At 36.2% G+C, this 8,243-nt stretch overlaps 1 protein-coding gene across 1 annotated transcript in view; it reads left to right on the top strand.

Moving 5' to 3' along the window:
* The window catches only part of SHROOM4 (shroom family member 4), a 219,777-nt gene that overhangs the window by 65,707 nt on the left and 145,827 nt on the right, over positions 1–8,243 (top strand). The gene's annotated exons all lie outside the window — the stretch shown is intronic.

Below are 8,243 nucleotides of genomic sequence, written 5' to 3' on the forward strand. Positions count from 1 at the left end.
AAAACCATAGAGATCATAGTAGTGAAAATTAGAAAAGCAATTATATATTAGTAGCAGACAGAAAAGAGCAGACCAGCCAGACATTTTGCAGAGAGACCTAGGGAAAGAAACCATCAAAATGGGCCCTGCTAAGATCAAACTTATCCCTAGTTTGGGCTGTACATGTGCTGTAGGTAAAAGCAACCCATGCAGGGGCAACCAGAAATGTTATTTGTGAACTGCTGAATTCTGTTTGAATGCAGGGTAGAATCAAAACCTCCCTGAACTATGAAGGCATTCCACAAGCCATACAAAATACTTTGGCAAAGGGTACAAGCTTTACTGGATCTGGGTGCCTAAGAAAAACCTTTGACCACTTGATCACAGGCTAAAACTAACTATGCTGAGCCAGAGGTGACTCCCAGAAAGCCAGGTTTAAAAATAAAACAAAGGGAAAAATGAGCATGATGTCAGAGGTTGCACACTGCAGAGAAAATAGACTTCAGCGAGAATTAGTCCAGGCAAGTGATTAAACAAATAGAGAAAAACAAAACAAAATAGAAACAGAAATAAGACCCAAGAAGGGGAGGTAAGCAGAATCCAAGGTTACTACAATGTATTATTTATTTATTTTTTAACTTTTTATTTTATATCGGAGTATAGCCAATTAACAATGTTTGCGATAGTTTCAGGTGCACAACGAAGGGACTCAGCCATACATATACATGTATCCGTTCTCCCCCAAACTCCCCTCCCATCCAGGCTGCCACATAACATTGAGCACAGTTCCCTGTGCTATACAGTAGGTCCTTGTTGGTTATCCATTTTAAATATAGTGGTGTGTACCTGTCATTCCAAAACTCCCTGATTATCCCTTTCCCCCATCCTGCCCCCCTGGTAACCATAAGTTCGTTCTCTAAGCCTGTGAGTCTCTTTCTGTTTTGTAAGTTCATTTGTATCATTTCTTTTTAGATTCCACATATAAGGGATATCATACGATATTTCTTTTTCTCTGTCTGACTTACTTCACTCAGTATGACAATCTCTAGGTCCATCCATGTTGCTTCAAATGGCATTATTTCATTTTTTTAATGGCTGAGTAATATTCCATTGTATATATATATGCCACATCTTCTTTATCCATTCCTCTGTTGGTGGACATTTAGGTTGCTTCCATGTCTTGGGTATTGTAAACAGTGCTGCAACGAACATTGGGGTGCATGTATCCTTTCAGACCATGGTTTTCTCCAGATATATGCCTAGCAGTGGGATTGCAGGGTCATATGGTAGCTCTAATTTTAACTCTATTATTTAAAATATCTAGTTTTGCAATAAAAATTATAAGCCTTCCCACCCCCCCCAAAAAAATAACCCAGGAAAGTGTAACCATGGAAAGGAAATAAGTCAGGTAATAGAAATTACTTTTGATGGAGCCCAGATGTTATATTTGTCAGATAAGTACTTCAAAGTTGCTATTATAAATATATTCAAAGAAGTAAGGGAAAACATGTTTTATGATCTAAAGGATATATAATGGTGATGACTAATCAAATAAAGAATATCAATGAAAAGATAGAACACATTTAAGAAAAGAACCACATGGAAATTCTGGATAGTAAAAGTACAATAACCTAAATGAAAAAATCATAAAAGAGGATCAACAATATATTTTACATGGCAGAAGAGAATTAGTGAACTGGAAAACAGATCAATAGAAAGTATACATTCTGAAGAAAATAAAAAGAATCAAAAAATTGAACAGACACATGTAGAATACAAGCACAACAACAAATGTGTAATGGGAGTGCCAGAGGAGAGGAGAGAAGGGGCAGAAAAATTATTCATAGAAAGGATGGCTTAAAAGTTTCCAAATATGATGAAAGACATTTATCTAAACATCCAAGAAGTTCATGAACTCCAAGTAGGATAAACTAAACAGATCCACACCTAGAGATATCATAGTCAAGATGTTGAAATTCAAAGCCAAAGAGGAAAATCTTGCAAGTAGCAAGTGAAAAAAGACCCATCACAGAAAGGAACCCCAGTAAGTTTGACAATTGACTTCTCATCAGAAACAATGGCTATCATGGGATGGGGAGATGACATTTTCAGCATAAAAGAAATCAACCAATAATGCTATATCTGGAAAAACTAACTTTAAATTTGTAGATTAAATAAAGATGTTCCCAGAAAACTAAATATGAGGAGAATTTGTTGCTAGCAGACCTGTCTTACGAGAAAAAGTAAAAGAAATCCTTCAGGCTGAAAAAAAAAGCAATAATGGACAGTAATTTGAATCCATACAGAAAAAAAAAAGAGTGCTTATAAAGTAATTATGAAGTAACTATAAAAGACAGTATAATTACTTATTTCTTCTCCATATTTCCTTAGTTTATTTAAAAGACAATAGCATACTGAAACAGCAATGAGCACACTTAGCACCAAGATTTTAGATTTTAGTACCATTCTCCAATAAAAGGAACCAGGGATCTTTGGAGGAATGGCTGATTCTAGGACTGGGCTAAAAAATATACAAGATGAGCCTGGAGAATCTTGTAGTACCAGAAAGTAAGGAAGTGCTCAAAACAAAACAAGAACCACACACACACACACACACACACACACACACAATGAAGGGGGTATGTGAAAGGGACACTGAAGTCAACTGAAAGAGGTCCTAATGGCCAAAGCTGAAACAACTTGAGCAGAAAAAAACCCAATAAATTAGTAATGGACTATATCTCAAGGTATAAAATAAATATCCATGAGTCTATATGGGTATAAATAAATGATTGAATAAATATATAAATGGGGAGAATAGACAACTCTTTCATGCAGAAGAATCCCAAATAATTTATGTTGATACTCTTCTCTCAGGTACATGGAATATAACTCTCCACTCTTTAAGTCAGGCCTGTGTATAGTGACTTCCTTGAAAGAGTACAGTATGGAAAAGGAGAAAAGAGTAATATATAGTGAAGAAAGCTGACAAACGCTACCTCAGCCAGGTGATAAAGGTTAACATCAACAGTATTAAGTCATGTTTATAGTATGTCCCTTGATATGATGTGATGAAAAGGGCATTGCACTTTTGTGATCTTCCCCTCAAAAACCCATAGCCCCAGTCTAATCGTGAGAAAAACATCAGACAAATACCGATGGAGGAACATTTTACAAAATACCTAACCAGTACTCCTCAAAAATGTCAAGGTTGTCAGAAACAAGGAGAGTATGAAAAACTGTCAAAGGAAAGAAGAGCCTAAAGAGATGTACCAACTAAATGTAATGTTGTATCCTGGATGGCATCCTGGAACAGAAAAAGGGCATTAGGTAAAAACTAATGAAATATTGAATAGTATGGACTTCAGTTACTAATAATGTACCAATATTGGTTAACTGGTTATTACAAATGTACCATATTAATGTCATACATTAATAATAGGGGACATTGTGTGTGGGGTGTATGGGAAATCTCTGTACTATCTTTGTAATTTGTATATCTAAAACTATTCTAAAATAAAAGTTTATTTAAAAAGCAATAGCACTAACATCATACTTAATGATGATAAGCTTTCTCATTAAGATCAGAAACAAGGAAAAAATGTTCCCTTTCACCACTCCTTTTCAACATTGTACTGGAAGTACTATATAATGCAGTAAAATAATGAAAGGTATACAGTTTGGGATGGAATAAAGAAAACTGCTTGTAGGTGACATGACGGCATATATCAAAAATCTGAAAGAATGGACACAAAAAACTTGGAACGAATAAGCAGTTACAGCAAGGTTGCAGGATACAAGGTTAATATAGAAAAGTAAATCACTTTCCTATATATCAGCAATGAACAAGTGAAACTTGAAATTAAAAACATAGCATCATTTACATTAGCAGCCCCCAAAATGAAATACTTAGGTATAAATCAAACAAAATATGTACAAGAACTATATGAGGAAAACTACAAAAAGTCCGATGGTATTAAAAAAGAACTAAATAAATGGATAGATAGTCCATGTTCATGGATAGAAAGACTCAATATTGTCGAGTCATTTCTTCTCAAATTGATATATAGATTCAATGCAATCCCAATCAAAATCCCTCCAAATTATTTAGTGGATATCAACGAACTAATTCTAAAGTTTGTTTGGAGAGGGAGTAGACCCAGAATAACCAACGCAGTATTGAAGTAGAACAAAGTTGGAGTACTGACACTACTTGACATTAAGATTTTTTTAAAAATAAATTCATTTATTTATTTGTTCGTTTTATTTTTGGCTGTGTTGGGTCTTTGTTCTGTGCACGGGCTTTCTCTAGTTGCAGTGAGTGGTGCACGGGCTTCTCATTGTCGTGGCTTCTCTTGTTGCAGAGCACGGGCTCTAGAGCGCAGGCTCAGTAGTCGTGGCACACGGGCTTAGTTGCTCCGCGGCATGTGAGAATCTTCCCGGGCCAGGAATCGAATCCGTGTCACCTGCACTGGCAGGCAGATTCCCACCCACTGTGCCACCAGGGAAGCCCGACATTAAGATTTACTATAAAGCTACAGTAATCAAGAAAGTGTGGTATTTGCAAAAGAATAGAAAAATAGATCAATGGAGCAGAATGGAGAGCTCAGAAATAGGCCCACATGAATATAGCTCACTGATTCTTTTTTTTTTTACAAAAACATCTTTATTGGAGTGCAATTGCTTTACAATGGTTTGTTAGTTTCTGCTTTATAACAAAGTAAATCAACTATACATACACATATACCCCCATATCTCCTCCCTCTTGAGCCTCCCTCCCACCCTCCCTATCCCACCCCTCTAGGTGGTCACAAAGCACCGAACTGATCTCCCTGTGCTATGTGGCTGCTTCCCACTAGCTATCTATTTTACATTTGGTAGTGTATATATGTCCATGCCACTCTCTCACTTTGTCCCAGCTTACCCTTCCCCCTCCCCGTATCCTCAAGTCCATTCTCTAGAAGGTCTGTGTCTTTATTCCCGTCTTGCCACTAGGTTTTTTTTTTTTTTTTTTTTTTTTAGGTTCCATATATATGTGTTAGCATACGGTATTTGTTTTTCTCTTTCTGACTTACTTCACTCTGTATGACAGACTCTGGGTCCCTCCACCTCACTACAAATGTGCCACATCTTCTTTATCCATTCATCTGTTGATGGACACTTAGGTTGCTTCCATGTCCTGCCTATTGTAAATAGAGCTGCAATGAACATTTTGGTACATGACTCTTTTTGAATTATGGTTTTCTCAGGGTATATGCCCAGTAGTGGGATTTCTGGGTCGTATGGTAGTTCTATTTTTAGTTTTTTAAGGAACCTCCATACTGTTCTCCATAGTGGCTGTATCAATTTACATTCCCACCAACAGTGCAAGAGGGTTCCCTTTTCTCCAAACTCTCTCCAGTATTTATTGTTTCTAGATTTTTTGATGATGGCCATTCTGACCGGTGTGAGATGATATCTCATTGTAGTTTTGATTTACATTTCTCTAATGATTAATGATGTTGAGTATTCTTTTATGTGTTTGTTGGCAATCTGTATATCTTCTTTGGAGAAATGTCTATTTAGGTCTTCTGCCCATTTTTGGATTGGGTTTTTTGTGTTTTTTTTGATATTGTAGCTCACTGTTTCTTTTTTTTTTTTTTTTTGCGGTATATGGGTCTCTTACTGTTGTGGCCTCTCCCGTTGTGGAGCACAGGCTCCGGATGCGCAGGCTCAGCGGCCATGGCTGGCTCACCAGCCCAGCCGCTCCACGGCATGTGGGATCTTCCCGGACCGGGGCACGAACCCGTGTCCTCTGCATCGGCAGGCGGACTCTCAACCACTGTGCCACCAGGGAAGCCCAAGCTCACTGTTTCTTGACAAAGGAGCAAAGGCAATACAATGGAGCAAAGATAGCCCTTTCAACAAATGGTGTTGGAACAACTGCACATCCACATGCAAAAAAAAAAAAAAAATCAAGACGAAGACTTTATACCCTTCACAAAAATTAACTCAAAACGGATCATAGACTTAATGTGGAATGTAAAACTATAAAACTCCTAGAAGATAATATAGAAGAAAACCTAAATGACTTTGGGTAAGGTGATGAATGTTTAGATAAAACACCAAAGGCATGATCCATCAAAGAAATAATTTATAAGCTGGGCTTCATTCAAAATTAAAAACTTCTGCTATGCAAAAGACATTGTCAAGAGAATGAGAAGACAAGCCACCAGACTGGGAGAAAATATTTGCAAAAGCATCTTCTTTATCCATTAATCTATCAATGGACACTTACAATATCTTGGCTATTGTAAATAATGCTGCAGTGAACATGGGGTGGGGTGCACATATCTTTTCGAATTAGTGTCTCCAGTTTCTTTGAATAAATACCCACAAGTGGAACGGCTGGATCATATGATAGTTTTATTTTTACTATTTTGAGGAACCTCCATACTGTTTTTCATAGTGGCCAAACAATTTTACATTCATACCAACAGTGCACAAGGGTTCCCTTTTCTCCACATCTCCTCCAGCACTTCTTTTTTTCTCTCCTTTTTGATAATAGCCATTTTGACAGGTGTGAGGTAATATCTCATTGTGGTTTTGATTTGCATGTTGATTTGATTGGTTATGTTAAGCATCTTTCATGTGCCTGTTGGCCATATGTCATCCTTGGAAAAATGTCTATTCAGATCCCCTGCTCATTTTTTAATCACCTTTTTTTTTTATTGGGTTGTGTGAGTTCTTTATATATTTTGAATATTAACCCCTTATGGGATATTTCATTTATAAATATCTGCTCCCATTCAGTACACTGCCTATTTGTTTTGTTGGTGGTTTCCTTCACTGTGCAAAAGCTTTTTAGTTTGATATAGGTCCATTTGTTTATTTTTGCTTTGTTGCCTTTGCCTGAAGAGACAGATCCAAAAAAAAATATTTCTGAGACTGATAACAAAGAGCATAAGTGTATGATTTCTTCTACAACTTTTGTGGTTTCAGGTCTTAAATTTAAGTCTTTAATCCATTTTCAGTTTATTTTTGTATTTTGTAAAAAAGTGCCCCATTTTCATTCTTTTGCTTATAGCTGTCCAGTTTTCACAACATCATTTATCAAAGAGACTTTTTCCCACTGTATGTTCTTGCCTCCTTTGTCATAACTTAATTGACCATTTAAGTGTGGGTTCATTTCTGGGCTCTATTCAGTTCCAGTGATCTATCTCTTTGTTTTTGTGCCAGTACCATAGTGTTTTGATTACTGTAGCTCTGTAATATAGTTTGAAACCTGTTTGGTTCTTCTTTCTTAAGATTGTTTTGGCTATTAGGGGTCTTTTGTGTTTATGTACAAAGTTTAGAATTACTTGTTCTAGGTCTGTGAGAAATGCCATTGGTATTTTGATAGGGAATGCATTGAGTCTGTAGATTGCCTTGGGTAGTATGGTCATTTGAACAATACTAATTCTTCCAATCCACGAGCATGGTATATCTTTCCATGTATTTGTGTCATCTTAAATCTCTTTCCTCAGTGACTTGTCATTTTCTGAATATAGGTTTTTACCTCCTTAGTTGGATTTACTCCTAGATATTTTATTCTTCTGGATGCAATTATGAATGGGATTGTTTTCTTAATTTCTATTTCTGCTAGTTTATGTTAGTGTATAGAAAAGCAGCAGAGTCCTGGGTATTAATTTTGTATCCTGCAACTGTACCCAATTCATTAATGAGTTCTAGTCGTTTTTTGGTGGTATCTTTACAATTTTCTATGTATAGTATCATGTCATCTGCAAACAGTGACAATTTTACTTCTTCCTTTCCAATTTGGATCCTTTTTATTACTTTTTCTTGTCTGATTGCTATGGCTATAACTTCCAATACTATATTGAATAAAAGCAGCAAGGGTGGGCATCCTTATCTTGTTCCTGATCTTAGAGGAAGTGCTTTCACCTTTTCACCATCGAGTATGATGTTAGCTGTCAGCTTGTCATATATGACCTTTATTATGTTGAGGTATGTTTCTTCTATACCTACTTTCTTGAGAGTTTTTTTTTTATCATAAATGGATGTTGCATTTTGTCAAAAGAATTTTCTGCATTTACTGAGATGATCATATGATTTTTACTCTTCAATTTCTTAATGTGGTTTTTCATATTGATTGATTTGAAGATATTCCAGAAATGGACAAGCTGAATATTCATTTCATGCATTCATATCCATTTAATGTTAATTCTAAAATACATATTGAATTGCACGTACCCTGTCTAGCCAAAATAATCTTGAAAAAGAAG

The sequence above is a fragment of the Delphinapterus leucas genome, chromosome X, assembly GCF_059928025.1.
Source record: "Delphinapterus leucas isolate spDelLeu-1000000601 "Yukka" chromosome X, BTC_Dleu_Yukka2, whole genome shotgun sequence".
Taxonomy (NCBI): Eukaryota; Metazoa; Chordata; class Mammalia; order Artiodactyla; family Monodontidae; genus Delphinapterus; species Delphinapterus leucas.